This window comes from Pseudochaenichthys georgianus, chromosome 22 (assembly GCF_902827115.2).
Source record: "Pseudochaenichthys georgianus chromosome 22, fPseGeo1.2, whole genome shotgun sequence".
In the NCBI taxonomy this organism is placed as follows: Eukaryota; Metazoa; Chordata; class Actinopteri; order Perciformes; family Channichthyidae; genus Pseudochaenichthys; species Pseudochaenichthys georgianus.
The window spans coordinates 4,181,366-4,198,967 of NC_047524.1; positions in this window are offsets into that span (position 1 = coordinate 4,181,366).

Sequence of the window (17,602 nt, forward strand, 5' to 3'; positions counted from 1 at the left end):
CTCCTGTGCTTGACTCTTATAAATGTTGCTGCCATGACACCTGAATTTCACTATGGGGATGATAAAGTCGATCTCATCTTATATTAATCTGCACTGCTTGGAGATAATGCTCTTGGGTGCTTCAACGGGAGATTTATTAGAGTTGAATATGCATAAACAGCTCCAGAGTGTGACCAATCTGTCAAGTGCGAACGTTTTTATTGGTCGCTTTTGCGGGCCTGACATTTAGCACGTCTGTCTCCATGTGTGTAATGTTCGAACTGGAGCCCTATACTCCTCCCCATGGGACGACGCAGCCTTACTTATTATACAGGTAATTCAAAGTGAGGAGAACTTTTGATTGATATTTCATCCATAAAAATGCTTCGGGGTCGTCACACCTGTCCCAGATCACAAAAGAAGCCCAAAAATAAATGGCTTTTTCAGTTACAGCGGCTCAGATATGATGAAACATCCAATATTAGACAGTGCAAGAGTCAGCCAAAAACTGCTTGAAGATACGTTCCGATTCAAAACGTTAAAAAAATGTCATGCTTGTGACCATGACAGGTGTTCGGCTGGTAGCCCCCCCCCCCCTGCAGCATTTTCAAGGAGCGGCAAACTCGAGCAGTGAGAAGGCCAACATGATAATACACTCCAACAATGCTTAGAATACACAGTCGATAACATACATAACGATTTGGATGCACATACATGCAAACGTCTGTCTGCAGTCCTGTCCAATAGGCCTTTTTGTTGGACTGTTTGAACTACATGTGAAAGTTGGAGAATGTCCACATCGGAGAGGCAAAGTTAAACCCCGGCTTAATGTCTGCAGCTTTCCGATACTCGACCATGGCAGCAGCTGCCACACCTGCTGCCAGCAGCTGGCCTTCTGAACACACTCGCAGACAACATTCCTGTGTCTTAAATTACAAAAAGGCTTCATCTGAGTTTCATTTTTCCAAGCAATTTATCTTCTGGGTACGACAGCCATGGAGCACGTCTCTTAAGGAGATGTCAGATATAATGAGTCCGCCTGATTTTCATTAGTTCTGGTTGTTGTGAAAAAACTTCAATTTCATACAGTTTAGTTATAACTCAACTGTATGAAATTGTGGTACAAGCTTTTTCAGTTATTGAACTGAATAATGTTTCACTAATTTGATTTGGATAACATTTTGTAACAGTTTTACTTTACAGGGAGTGCTGACTACTGACTTTATTAGTGGTTAATAACTCACAGTAGCTCAATTGGGTTGCCACATTGGGAAATCCCTCTTCTTATTATTTCTCTTTGATATATTTCATACAAATTAAAAATACTTGAGGGTTAAACTCTCCATGTTCCATCAAGTCTGACGTTTTACAAGCTGATCAAGTTGTTAATAAAACACATCACAGATCTGCAGCATTTTCTAGCAAAAAAAAAGCAACCCAGAGAATTTCTTTGCCAACTGGCAACCCAAAGGTTATGGCGTTTATCAGATTTATAAAATATAATTAAATTGTTTCTCAAAAGGCCATCTTTATCAAGGGTGACTTGTTGGAAAGTGGCTCCAATAACTCTACTGGCATGTTGCCCAGGCTTCTTTTTACATGGCCGTCTGTAAAACAAGGATCAAAAGACGTTTGTCCTGGAAAAGTTGGGAACACACTCCTTTATTATCACTATTGTTACATCCATGTCTTCGATAAGCATCCTCAGAAGAGAATACGCTGATGACTTCCTTCAGACGGGCTTCAAATGCTCCATCATTCTGCACACAGCGCGCCGGCGTCTACCGTTATGCAACCAGCCTTCAAAACACTATTTGGTTACGAGGCATGATGCCGACATCAAGGAGGCAATCAATCCCATCATGCACCAGGGTGAGGTTGGGTTGATGGAAGAGGGCAAAGCGTGGTTAGACTACGTAACAGCGGAACAACATGCATGAAATATGACCCAGGGCTGAAAGTCAGGAGTAAGGTTACACTTTAATACGGAGATGACAAGATTAGATGTAACATAAATCTCTTTTTAAGACATGCTATCACTCTAATGGCCTTTGAACTGTATTCTTTTAGTATGCATGTCATAATGTTTGGATTTATTTGAATTACTGTGAACACAATTTATATTGAGGTTTCTTTCTTTTTTTAATGAAAGGGCTTTTTTATGGTTTAAACAGTTTACAAAAGTGGAGTTCTTACTGTTCCCATCATTCCCTGAGGTACTTTAATACATGTGCGTACAGCCAGGTATCTATACACAAATACAGCGATATAAATACATTCATTTAGATATGTTCAAAGATCCACATACAAGTAAATAAATCTCTTTCATGCACCAATTTATGTCAATGTCACGCACTAAATCTGCACAGAGAAACAAAGAGAACAGAGTAGGAGCCGCCTTGTAAACACATCTGTGTAATTCTGGATGTTATGTGAATCTGTGGCAACGCAAAAAACACAGAGCAAGCCGTCAAAACCACAAAAGAAACACGCGGGAGAATCCCTGTTAACCAGAGGGACGAGAGGGACTCTCTGTAAACCCTGATTAAATAACCTCTGCTGTGAGGCTAATGTCACAACTTCAAGGTCACTCGTGTGGTCCTTCTTTTATAGGAAGAAAACGTGTTCCGTTACATCTGAGCTATCGTGCATGAGTCATTTCTGATTCTGTAGGAACAGGATGGTTGGATGAGCAATGCGAGAAATGGCTGACATTCAGCATCTACGGATTGTGAACAAACATTGGACAGAGAAGTAGAAAACATACAAGAAAAGAGGGATGCTTTTGTAGGACTTTGCTACCTGACCTTTACACCATTGCATATGCTTTAAGGTCAAAAGGCTGAATAACTCTGAGCCATCTTGTGCCCCTTTTATCCCCGAGAGACCGGAAAGACGAAAGATACTACCTACCAGTCGTCTTTTTTGACTACATATGACAAGCTACAGCCCACATGTCTCTAGCTCAAGCTTGTTCACACTTTGCACCAACACACACACACACACACACACACGCACAAAACTGGCCACCTCACGCTGGGAGTAATCTCACACCTCACAGAGAGGCAAGGCTCTGCTCTTCCTCCTCCGCCTCCGCCTTGATATCAAACCTCCATGAATGAATACAAAAAGACTGAGATCAAACCAATGAATGACGACCGGCTGCTCTCGTCTTCTAATCGTGAAACACGCTTCCTGACCTCCTGCATCACCATGCCGACGATGGTGCAGTCCTTTTCTCATTTGCTGACTGCAGCTTGTCGTTGCCGCTGCCCTTTGGGTCTGCTGGAAGCGGCACGTTTTTACGGCTTCATAAAGCATCGTAAAATGTGCTGCCACCCACAGAGGATTCCTCCTGCTTAAAACTCAGATGTTTTATCAGTAAATATTGACAAAAAGCTAAAGACGACAGTTGCAACTTACTGTCGTTTTGATTTAGGATTCATTTGTTAAAGGTCTGGTCTACAAAATGTCAAAAAAAGTGAGGAATGTCCATTCCAGTTTTACAAATTCAAAACTGATGTCTTCTCTTTGTCAGTCCAAAACCCAAATATGAAAAATAACTTAAATAATAGTAAAAATAGTGGCGATTGCGTTACTGTTAATCGACTTCATTTTTTGTTGAGTGAGCTCTGATCCCGGAAGCACACTATGACTGCATGTGCAACACAACACATGGCTGAAGTGAGTATAACTCTGCTCAATTGGCTGTCTAATCTGTGTGTGGCCTGACTCAGGAGCAGGTCTGGGACACTTGTCTTGCTGCTGCTGGCTGAAATAAGTGTCTGGTCTGAGCCCTGGAGAGGAGCCAGCATGGGGGGGGGGGGGGGGCTCCACACTCGGCCACAGCATGGATAACACTGATCTAGTCTGAAGAAAACTGTGAAAGGATAAGTGTGTGTTTTATATGGCGCCACTGAAGCCTTAACTATCAAGGATGCACTCACCTTAAGAGCAGTTTGGGTGATTACTTTCAATGGAGAGTGCCTAAAATGCATTTATGTTAAGAGCCATTTGTGCAACAACAGAAAAACCTCTGGCAAGTTGGTTTCAATGGAATGTGACAGGTAGAAATCTGCAGCAATGTCCCAATATAGTTATCATGCTAGTCTTCCACAAATTAAACCACCTATCTGCATAAGTGGGAGAAGTTCTCTGATCTAGGAATACCCTGTCACAAGTAAAGTCCTGCTATGCATATGTTACGCAAGTAAAAGCACAAAAGTATTGGCATTTCAATAAACTTAAAGTACCAAAACTAATAGTACGCATTATGCAAATGGTCATTTCAGAATAATATATAATATATGTCTTGATTATAATTATGGATGTGTTTATCACAGATGGTAAAGGTGCAGCTAGTTGTAATTACTTTGTATGCTGCAGGGTAGCTTGTGAATTGTACTCCAGGTGTAACTAAAGTCTTATTTAATTGTTGTTTATATTTCACATTATTATTCCAATTGTGCCAAAAGAACTAAAAAGGTAATAAATAATTGTTATTGTTTTTTCTAAAAGTACGATGTAGCAAAAACAATAATACTCAAGTACAGTAGTCCCTCAAAATTGCACTTAAGTACAATACTTGATTACATGTACTTAGGTACTTTACACCACTGGTAATTACTTTAAATGGAGAGTGCCTCAAATGTATTAATTTTAAGAGCCATTAGTGCAACAACAAAAAAGAAAAGACAAACCTCTGGTTAGTTGGTTGCAATGGGATGTGACAGGTAGAAATCTGCAGCAATGTCTCCATATATATGTATCATGGTATAGTCTTCCAAAAATATAACCACAATGTGCCCTCCCTGCGGTGGACTGACTGTTGCATAGCGAGTTGGTTGCCACAGCAGATTTACTCAGGCGCGTCCACGCACATTGGCCGCCACACGCACCCTCATCCCGCCTGGCTGTGTAGGAGGAGGTTATATTATATACTGTGAGCTGCTGACAACATGCAGGATAACAAACATGCCGTTGCACGCGACAACGAATTGAGGTGTTTAGGACAATGGGGCGAAAGCGAGAAAGGGCCAGAGCATATATACAAGCACGGCCTCCTGATTTCTGAATCCTTACCTCGGGTCTTTGCTGCCAATCCTTGATCCAATCCAGCCGGGTGTGGTTACAACAAATCCTCTGCTTTTGGAGGCGGAGGGGACGACATTGAACGGAATACCATCGCGAGGGAGCAGTCCATGAAGAAGAGATGGCGGCGGTGGTCGCGTTTGTAGAAAATGTTAGAGAATAATAAGCAGGTTTACAGGGTGGAATATGTCGGAGTGTTGGTCGTCCCTGTTCTCCTTCTGCCTGCTGTCACCTCAGCATCTCTATCGGTCGCTGCGGATCCGTGACGTGACGAGAGTGTGATGGTCATCAGCCTTCCTGCGTGCGCGGCCCCGATTCCATTGCCCCTCGCAACAAGATCGAGCGCGCGACACGGGGTCTTTAAAAGCGCGCTCACTGTGTCACGGGAGCGCGCTTTAATAAAAAAAAATCACATTTTTGTTTGCAGGTTGACCATCTTGTCCAGTATTATTTAATATACATCTATGACTAACATTTTCGATTGTTATAGTTTCTTTAAAGGTCTAATTTTTGACAAAAAAAATGAACTCAATCAAATAAATAATCCTAAAATATCCACCTCAATAAAGAAGATGACTAGCCTACATTTAACATTTAACATTTATGATTGGATAATCATTGTTTTTAGCTTTCATAATTGGAAAATGTGAATCTGTCTGTACTTCTAGAAATGCTTGTATATATTTCTAAATATCTTGTCTGTCTCATAAGAGCAACCTTATAATAGTTGTTGGAGCTACTCAGTATTGACATCAAATTAAAACAGAAAAATAAATCTGTGTTTTAATAAAAAATGTCTTAATTATCTGTTAATTTATAAAGGTTAAAAAAACTAAAAACCACCACTAGAAGGCGACATTAACTCATATATGTATCTGACAAAGCTCTGACAACATTTCATCCAGTTTATTTTATTTTCCAATACAATTAAAAATAATTCCTTTCCTTATTGATGTTTTTGCACTTACAGCAGACGTCATTTAACACCATTTGTATAGGTTTTCAAACCTGGTTCAGCTTTGTTTTGCAAAGTTTACAAACTAGTAACAACCAATCTCACCACTTTCCCATTAGCATCAATATATTGACATTACAGGAAATTGTTTTGAACCCCTCCCAAAGCTTGGATTATATTATCATTCCCATAACTCCGCGAAATTGCAATTGCGGGAAGAAACAAGGGGGAGGAAAACATTATTACTCACATGAGGATAGGTCATACAGATCTCAAGCACTCATTATATGAAATTATACTGGGAAATGCACCAAACACATACTGCTCCAGAGACTATCACCTCTCAAAGAAATCATAGTCAATAGGGAAAGCCTGCATGACCTTTCATTGTGAGGTCTCCAAGGCAGGCCGCACATATTGTGACATTATTTCGTTTTTAAAATAAACACATTTAGTTGTTATCGACCTTCAACTAAGTACATATACTGTACTGTACTTATGTAGTATTTTGAGGTACTTTACTTGAGTATTTCCATGTTATGTTACTTACTGTATACTTCTACTCCACTACACTGCATAATAAGTACTTACTTTAAGTATATTTAGATGCCAATACTTTTGAACTTTTACTTGAGTAACATTTGCAATGCAGGACTTTTGTATCAGAGTATTCCTACACTTTCTACTTTTACTTAAGTACAAGACCTGAACACTTCTCCCACCACTGCTCCTGGGGAAACAAAGGCAGCAAATAGTGGGACATTATTCAGTTTTTAAAAGTATAGTTGATGAAATGTAGAGTTTGTATTCCTGCATAGTGTTTTATTGTATTTATAGCAGGGGTGTCCAAACTAGATTTTGAATCGGCCCTCAGCGAATTAAAAAAGTAGGCCTACAATGGAATATGGCCCACAAATGAAACTTGTGATTGTCTTATATTGGACTTCTTAACTATAAATGTAAATATATATTACCCAGTAGTATTCATGTGTTAATAAGACCACTTTTCCAATAAATTCAGTCAATTAAAGTTGGAAACATTTTCTAACATATCTTAGTTGATAAGAAAAAAAGCCCAATGACTTATTTACATAACAAGCTTGAAATACACCCTTCCTATTTCTCCTTATTACAATCAATCAATCAATCAATCAATCAATCAATCAATCAATCAATCAATCAATCAATCAATCAATCAATCAATCAATCAATCAATCAATCAATCTGAGGCTTCTGTTTTAATGGACGAGCTGCCAACACTCACATGCATAATTTACCTACATTTGCGTCGCGCTGTGTGAATCATGATGATGTGCATGTTCATATTTCTCTGCCCTCTACAGCTCACTGCCCTTCCATCACCAGCGGCCCTGTGCTGTACGACTCCCTGCTGATTTATCGGCTATGGCACACAACGCCGGGTCCATACATGAATGCATAGTGTGTTTGTGCATATGTGTGTGTCTGAAAGGACATTGCTGCAATAGAAGCTAGACAGCAGCCACACCCCAAACGCTTGAAGGGAATGCAAACAGCTACTAACCAAACCCCCACGGTAAAATAAATACATTTATTCCAGTTTGTCTTCCTTTCAGGGTCAATGTTTGCTGTGTACATTTGGGTGGGTCAGCAATGTTTCTATGAAGGGGGGAGTTGGAGTCAAGCCTGTCTCAAGTTACATGTCGGTTCCCCAAGGAAGCACCCAACACATGATGCCTGAGGCCGCAGCCATTAGACAGCAAACATGATCCCAGCCCATTGATTTCCTCTCGGAGGAGAGAGAGAAACGAAAAGGGCACATTGGTCAAAAGGCAGGAAGGAAGAGGGGAGGGGGGAGAGACACAGTTAAAAACAGATAGAGGCGTAAAACTATGCACCCCCCCCCCCCGAAGAAGCTCTCTTTGGTTGATCATGTGTCTCTGCTGTGAGACGATGGGAGTGTCCGGGAGCACGAACATTAACCTCCTCTATCACTGGCATCTTGAACTTTTACATGAACCTCCTGACTCTTAAACCGAGAGAAGGAATGATCTGTTAGATGACGGTGTGTTATGCAGCGCAGAGACTAAATCAAAGTGAGCTGGGCCCTGGGTCAAACTGTAATTTTAGATGAGTCAGATGATATCTGGATATCTCAGGGGAAGAGATTACAGGCTAACCCTTGCATTTCACAAGCATGACACTTCCTGGAGTAGTCTGCCTTCTACTCATTTCTCCCCGCTTATGTGTCGCATCAATATCGGACAATTAATTGAGCGAAAATGTTTCTCTTCTTTTAAGCCTTTGTTCTTCTGCCACTACTCAGTGTCCCGTCTTCCGTAGGTCGTCGGGCCAGGGAGGATCAATCGATTCAGAAATGTAACCAAATCCAGTGAATCCATTTCGACTCACCCTGGAGCTTCTTCAGCACGGCGACCTCCATCTTGAGCACCTGTTTGGGCTGCTGGGCCGACTCCACCTTCAGCGCCACGCTGACCCGCGTCAGGAGGTCCACCGCCTCGTAGATCTCCCCGAACCCGCCTCCCCCGATCTTCTTCGCCTAGAGGGAGATGATAAGACTTGACATCAGAGGAAATACCACACAGTCTGCGTAACTGGACAGCACGGTGTACTTTTATAAAAGTGTAAACATAATGTTCCCTATCTTAGGAAAGTTAGAAGGTCAAAGTCAGTTACAGAACATCCTCCCTGAGGTCTGTACTTCACAGTGGAGATTGCTCGTCATGAAAATGCTTTAAACTTGTCTCTACTATATTAGATAATAACAGGGCTGCAAGAAATGATCATTTATTAAAAACTAATTTGACAATTGTTTAAACTTTACACAAAATAAATGCATAGTTTAATATAATATATATAAATAATATCTATAAAAGGCCAGATAAACGTGAAAAAAATCACAATTTCCTAAAGAGACATATTTGCATTGTGTGTTAGTCCCCCTATATATTCAGTTTAGTATGACAAAACAGGAAATAAATATAAATTAAAATCCTGACACAAAAGATGAATTATCAAATAAATAAATGATCAGAAAATATGGACTTCGAATCAGGGGATAGCAAGTTCGAGTCCCACTGCAGTCAGCATGTCGTTATGTCCCTGGGCGAGACACTTCACCCAAACACACACACACACACACACACACACACACACACACACACACACACACACACACACACACACACACACACCACCACACACACACACACAACACACACACACACACACACACACACACACACACACACACACACACACACACACACACACCACACACACACACACACAGTCTAGTGTTTAGCTGCAGCATTCTTATGTAACTCTGTTCATTAGCAGACAGGAAGTGGTGCCAGGCTGCCAGTGAGGACGAGCAGCCTCACATGGCACCCAGGCGGGCAGAGAAGTGAGGGGCCGGGGCCCTCCGGGGGGGTACTGCTGCCTAGAGCTCACTGCACCACCACAAATAGATATAAAGGCTATTTTTGGATCCCGTACTGCAGCAGGCAGGCAGCCCTAAGTGCACACACAGACTCAACCCCAAAGAGTCCGACCCACAGGTGAGACACTTTAGAGGAAGCAGGGGACATCATTGTGTGAGGAACAAAGAGTTGTTGTGTGTTGACAGAGTGTGAGCCAAGCAGTGACGGGGGCAGGACAAACACTCTATTGTCGCGGGAATAAACACGTCACTTACCACTTTTCCATCGTTCCTTAACCAGGGAGAGCACGGTCAGGATGTCAGCTTGCCTCCGTTCCCCCGCTCATCCCGTCTGTGGACCTGGGACGCTGTCCTCACTGCTTCCCCCCCCCTCGACCAGCGGCCTCACACTGACACGAGCATTAGTGCCTTGATGGAGAGCCCTGAGGAAGCCAAAGAGAGACACACGTTAGAAAACTGAGGAAACAACTCTGAAGGAAATCAATAGAATTATTATTTTTTAGGCTAATCTAACAACCTTTACTGTATGTACTCATGACTTGAACCATAATGTACCAACTTTGAAATCATACTTGACATTATCTATTTCTGGATTTATGCGAGTTTCCTGTATTTACACGGTTACTTACATGTTGTGATATGTTATGTCTAACCTTCCTTCAATTTACAATTATTTTCTTGTATGAAGTCCTATCCTATGCTCTCCTGTGCTTGACTCTTATAAATGTTGCTGCCATGACACCTGAATTTCACTATGGGGATGATAAAGTCGATCTCATCTTATATTAATCTGCACTGCTTGGAGATAATGCTCTTGGGTGCTTCAACGGGAGATTTATTAGAGTTGAATATGCATAAACAGCTCCAGAGTGTGACCAATCTGTCAAGTTGCGAACGTTTTTATTGGTCGCTTTTGCGGGCCTGACATTTAGCACGTCTGTCTCCATGTGTGTACTGTTCGAACTGGAGCCCTATACTCCTCCCCATGGGACGACGCAGCCTTACTTATTATACAGGTTAATTCAAAGTGAGGAGAACTTTTGATTGATATTTCATCCATAAAAATGCTTCGGGTCGTCACACACCTGTCCCAGATCACAAAGAAGCCCAAAAATAAATGGCTTTTTCAGTTACAGCGGCTCAGGATATGATTGAAACATCCAATATTAGACAGTGCAAGAGTCAGCCAAAAACTGCTTTGAAGATACGTTCCGATTCAAAACGTTAAAAAAATGTCATGCTTGTGACCATGACAGGTGTTCGGCTGGTAGCCCCCCCCCCCCTGCAGCATTTTCAAGGAGCGGCAACTCGAGCAGTGAGAAGGCCAACATGATAATACACTCCAACAATGCTTAGAATACACAGTCGATAACATACATAACGATTTGGATGCACATACATGCAAACGTCTGTCTGCAGTCCTGTCCAATAGGCCTTTTTGTTGGACTGTTTGAACTACATGTGAAGTTGGAGAATGTCCACATCGGAGAGAGCAAAGTTAAACCCCGGCTTAATGTCTGCAGCTTTCCGATACTCGACCATGGCAGCAGCTGCCACACCTGCTGCCAGCAGCTGGCCTTCTGAACACACTCGCAGACACATTTCCTGTGTCTTAAATTACAAAAGGCTTCATCTGAGTTTCATTTTTCCAAGCAATTTATCTTCTGGGTACGACAGCCATGGAGCACGTCTCATAAGGAGATGTCAGATATAATGAGTCCGCCTGATTTTCATTAGTTCTGGTTGTTGTGAAAAAACTTCAATTTCATACAGTTTAGTTATAACTCAACTGTATGAAATTGTGGTACAAGCTTTTTCAGTTATTGAACTGAATAATGTTTCACTAATTTGATTTGGATAACATTTGTAACAGTTTTACTTTACAGGGAGTGCTGACTACTGACTTTATTAGTGGTTAATAACTCACAGTAGCTCAATTGGGTTGCCACATTGGGAATCCCTCTTCTTATTATTTCTCTTTGATATATTTCATACAAATTAAAAATACTTGAGGGTGTTAACTCTCCATGTTCCATCAAGTCTGACGTTTTACAAGCTGATCAAGTTGTTAATAAAACACATCACAGATCTGCAGCATTTTCTAGCAAAAAAAAAGCAACCCAGAGAATTTCTTTGCCAACTGGCAACCCAAAGGTTATGGCGTTTATCAGATTTATAAAATATAATTAAATTGTTTCTCAAAGGCCATCTTTATCAAGGGTGACTTGTTGGAAAGTGGCTCCAATAACTCTACTGGCATGTTGCCCAGGCTTCTTTTTACATGGCCGTCTGTAAAACAAGGATCAAAAGAAGTTTGTCCTGCGAAAAGTTGGGAACACACTCCTTTATTATCACTATTGTTACATCCATGTCTTCGATAAGCATCCTCAGAAGAGAATACGCTGATGACTTCCTTCAGACGGGCTTCAATGCTCCATCATTCTGCACACAGCGCGCCGGCGTCTACCGTTATGCAACCAGCCTTCAAAACACTATTTGGTTACGAGGCATGATGCCGACATCAAGGAGGCAATCAATCCCATCATGCACCAGGGTGAGGTTGGGTTGATGGAAGAGGGCAAAGCGTGGTTAGACTACGTAACAGCGGAACAACATGCATGAAATATGACCCAGGGCTGAAAGTCAGGAGTAAGGTTACACTTTAATACGGAGATGACAAGATTAGATGTAACATAAATCTCTTTTTAAGACATGCTATCACTCTAATGGCCTTTGAACTGTATTCTTTTAGTATGCATGTCATAATGTTTGGATTTATTTGAATTACTGTGAACACAATTTATATTGAGGTTTCTTTCTTTTTTTAATGAAAGGGCTTTTTTTATGGTTTAAACAGTTTACAAAAGTGGAGTTCTTACTGTTCCCATCATTCCCTGAGGTACTTTAATACATGTGCGTACAGCCAGGTATCTATACACAAATACAGCGATATAAATACATTCATTTAGATATGTTCAAAGATCCACATACAAGTAAATAAATCTCTTTCATGCACCAATTTATGTCAATGTCACGCACTAAATCTGCACAGAGAAACAAGAGAACAGAGTAGGAGCCGCCTTGTAAACACATCTGTGTAATTCTGGATGTTATGTGAATCTGTGGCAACGCAAAAAAACACAGAGCAAGCCGTCAAAACCACAAAAGAAAACACGCGGGAGAATCCCTGTTAACCAGAGGGACGAGAGGGACTCTCTGTAAACCCTGATTAAATAACCTCTGCTGTGAGGCTAATGTCACAACTTCAAGGTCACTCGTGTGGTCCTTCTTTTATAGGAAGAAAACGTGTTCCGTTACATCTGAGCTATCGTGCATGAGTCATTTCTGATTCTGTAGGAACAGGATGGTTGGATGAGCAATGCGAGAAATGGCTGACATTCAGCATCTACGGGATTGTGAACAAAACATTGGACCGAGAAGTAGAAAACATACAAGAAAAGAGGGATGCTTTTGTAGGACTTTGCTACCTGACCTTTACACCATTGCATATGCTTAAGGTCAAAAGGCTGAATAACTCTGAGCCCATCTTGTGCCCCTTTTATCCCCGAGAGACCGGAAAGACGAAAGAATACTACCTACCAGTCGTCTTTTTTGACTACATATGACAAGCTACAGCCCACATGTCTCTAGCTCAAGCTTGTTCACACTTTGCACCAACACACACACACACCACACACACACGCACAAAACTGGCCACCTCACGCTGGGAGTAATCTCACACCTCACAGAGAGGGCAAGGCTCTGCTCTTCCTCCTCCGCCTCCTACTTGATATCAAACCTCCATGAATGAATACAAAAAGACTGAGATCAAAACCAATGAATGACGACCCGCTGCTCTCGTCTTCTAATCGTGAAACACGCTTCCTGACCTCCTGCATCACCATGCCGACGATGGTGCAGTCCTTTTCTCATTTGCTGACTGCAGCTTGTCGTTGCCGCTGCCCTTTGGGTCTGCTGGAAGCGGCACGTTTTTACGGCTTCATAAAGCATCGTAAAATGTGCTGCCACCCACAGAGGATTCCTCCTGCTTAAAACTCAGATGTTTTATCAGTAAATATTGACAAAAAGCTAAAGACGACAGTTGCAACTTACTGTCGTTTTGATTTAGGATTCATTTGTTAAAGGTCTGGTCTACAAAATGTCAAAAAAAGTGAGGAATGTCCATTCCAGTTTTACAAATTCAAAACTGATGTCTTCTCTTTGTCAGTCCAAACCCAAATATGAAAAATAACTTAAATAATAGTAAAAATAGTGGCGATTGCGTTACTGTTAATCGACTTCATTTTTTGTTGAGTGAGCTCTGATCCCGGAAGCACACTATGACTGCATGTGCAACACAACACATGGCTGAAGTGAGTATAACTCTGCTCAATTGGCTGTCTAATCTGTGTGTGGCCTGACTCAGGAGCAGGTCTGGGACACTTGTCTTGCTGCTGCTGGCTGAAATAAGTGTCTGGTCTGAGCCCTGGAGAGGAGCCAGCATGGGGGGGGGGGGGGGCTCCACACTCGGCCACAGCATGGGATAACACTGATCTAGTCTGAAGAAAACTGTGAAAGGATAAGTGTGTGTTTTATATGGCGCCACTGAAGCCTTAACTATCAAGGATGCACTCACCTTAAGAGCAGTTTGGGTGATTACTTTCAATGGAGAGTGCCTAAAATGCATTTATGTTAAGAGCCATTTGTGCAACAACAGAAAAACCTCTGGCAAGTTGGTTTCAATGGAATGTGACAGGTAGAAATCTGCAGCAATGTCCCAATATAGTTATCATGCTAGTCTTCCACAAATTAAACCACCTATCTGCATAAGTGGGAGAAGTTCTCTGATCTAGGAATACCCTGTCACAAGTAAAGTCCTGCTATGCATATGTTACGCAAGTAAAAGCACAAAAGTATTGGCATTTCAATAAACTTAAAGTACCAAAACTAATAGTACGCATTATGCAAATGGTCATTTCAGAATAATATATAATATATGTCTTGATTATAATTATGGATGTGTTTATCACAGATGGTAAAGGTGCAGCTAGTTGTAATTACTTTGTATGCTGCAGGGTAGCTTGTGAATTGTACTCCAGGTGTAACTAAGTCTTATTTAATTGTTGTTTATATTTCACATTATTATTCCAATTGTGCCAAAAGAACTAAAAAGGTAATAAATAATTGTTATTGTTTTTTCTAAAAGTACGATGTAGCAAAAACAATAATACTCAAGTACAGTAGTCCCTCAAAATTGCACTTAAGTACAATACTTGATTACATGTACTTAGGTACTTTACACCACTGGTAATTACTTTAAATGGAGAGTGCCTCAAATGTATTAATTTTAAGAGCCATTAGTGCAACAACAAAAAAGAAAAGACAAACCTCTGGTTAGTTGGTTGCAATGGGATGTGACAGGTAGAAATCTGCAGCAATGTCTCCATATATATGTATCATGGTATAGTCTTCCAAAAATATAACCACAATGTGCCCTCCCTGCGGTGGACTGACTGTTGCATAGCGAGTTGGTTGCCACAGCAGATTTACTCAGGCGCGTCCACGCACATTGGCCGCCACACGCACCCTCATCCCGCCTGGCTGTGTAGGAGGAGGTTATATTATATACTGTGAGCTGCTGACAACATGCAGGATAACAAACATGCCGTTGCACGCGACAACGAATTGAGGTGTTTAGGACAATGGGGCGAAAGCGAGAAAGGGCCAGAGCATATATACAAGCACGGCCTCCTGATTTCTGAATCCTTACCTCGGGTCTTTGCTGCCAATCCTTGATCCAATCCAGCCGGGTGTGGTTACAACAAATCCTCTGCTTTTGGAGGCGGAGGGGACGACATTGAACGGAATACCATCGCGAGGGAGCAGTCCATGAAGAAGAGATGGCGGCGGTGGTCGCGTTTGTAGAAAATGTTAGAGAATAATAAGCAGGTTTACAGGGTGGAATATGTCGGAGTGTTGGTCGTCCCTGTTCTCCTTCTGCCTGCTGTCACCTCAGCATCTCTATCGGTCGCTTGCGGATCCGTGACGTGACGAGAGTGTGATGGTCATCAGCCTTCCTGCGTGCGCGGCCCCGATTCCATTGCCCCTCGCAACAAGATCGAGCGCGCGACACGGGGTCTTTAAAAGCGCGCTCACTGTGTCACGGGAGCGCGCTTTAATAAAAAAAAATCACATTTTTGTTTGCAGGTTGACCATCTTGTCCAGTAATTATTAATATACATCTATGACTAACATTTTCGATTGTTATAGTTTTCTTTAAAGGTCTAATTTTTGACAAAAAAAATGAACTCAATCAAATAAATAATCCTAAAATATCCACCTCAATAAAGAAGATGACTAGCCTACATTTAAACATTTAACATTTATGATTGGATAATCATTGTTTTTAGCTTTCATAATTGGAAAATGTGAATCTGTCTGTACTTCTAGAAATGCTTGTATATATTTCTAAATATCTTGTCTGTCTCATAAGAGCAACCTTATAATAGTTGTTGGAGCTACTCAGTATTGACATCAAATTAAACAGAAAAATAAATCTGTGTTTTAATAAAAAATGTCTTAATTATCTGTTAATTTATAAAGGTTAAAAAAACTAAAAACCACCACTAGAAGGCGACATTAACTCATATATGTATCTGACAAAGCTCTGACAACATTTCATCCAGTTTATTTTATTTTCCAATACAATTAAAAATAATTCCTTTCCTTATTGATGTTTTTGCACTTACAGCAGACGTCATTTAACACCATTTGTATAGGTTTTCAAACCTGGTTCAGCTTTGTTTTGCAAAGTTTACAAACTAGTAACAACCAATCTCACCACTTTCCCATTAGCATCAATATATTGACATTACAGGAAATTGTTTTGAACCCCTCCCAAAGCTTGGATTATATTATCATTCCCATAACTCCGCGAAATTGCAATTGCGGGAAGAAACAAGGGGGAGGAAAACATTATTACTCACATGAGGATAGGTCATACAGATCTCAAGCACTCATTATATGAAATTATACTGGGAAATGCACCAAACACATACTGCTCCAGAGACTATCACCTCTCAAAAGAAATCATAGTCAATAGGGAAAGCCTGCATGACCTTTCATTGTGAGGTCTCCAAGGCAGGCCGCACATATTGTGACATTATTTCGTTTTTAAAATAAACACATTTAGTTGTTATCGACCTTCAACTAAGTACATATACTGTACTGTACTTATGTAGTATTTTGAGGTACTTTACTTGAGTATTTCCATGTTATGTTACTTACTGTATACTTCTACTCCACTACACTGCATAATAAGTACTTACTTTAAGTATATTTAGATGCCAATACTTTTGAACTTTTACTTGAGTAACATTTGCAATGCAGGACTTTTGTATCAGAGTATTCCTACACTTTCTACTTTTACTTAAGTACAAGACCTGAACACTTCTCCCACCACTGCTCCTGGGGAAACAAAGGCAGCAAATAGTGGGACATTATTCAGTTTTTAAAAGTATAGTTGATGAAATGTAGAGTTTGTATTCCTGCATAGTGTTTTATTGTATTTATAGCAGGGGTGTCCAAACTAGATTTTGAATCGGCCCTCAGCGAATTAAAAAAGTAGGCCTACAATGGAATATGGCCCACAAATGAAACTTGTGATTGTCTTATATTGGACTTCTTAACTATAAATGTAAATATATATTACCCAGTAGTATTCATGTGTTAATAAGACCACTTTTCCAATAAATTCAGTCAATTAAAGTTGGAAACATTTTCTAACATATCTTAGTTGATAAGAAAAAAAGCCCAATGACTTATTTACATAACAAGCTTGAAATACACCCTTCCTATTTCTCCTTATTACAATCAATCAATCAATCAATCAATCAATCAATCAATCAATCAATCAATCAATCAATCAATCTGAGGCTTCTGTTTTAATGGACGAGCTGCCAACACTCACATGCATAATTTACCTACATTTGATTGATTTTGCTAATTTATAACTGAATTTATGAGTGGCCCAGCTCTTCGTATATTTTTCTGTATGTGGCCGTCGGTGAAAAAAGTTTGGACACCTCTGAATTATAGTCTATGGTTTTGTTGTACGCTCAACACCAGTTGGTGTT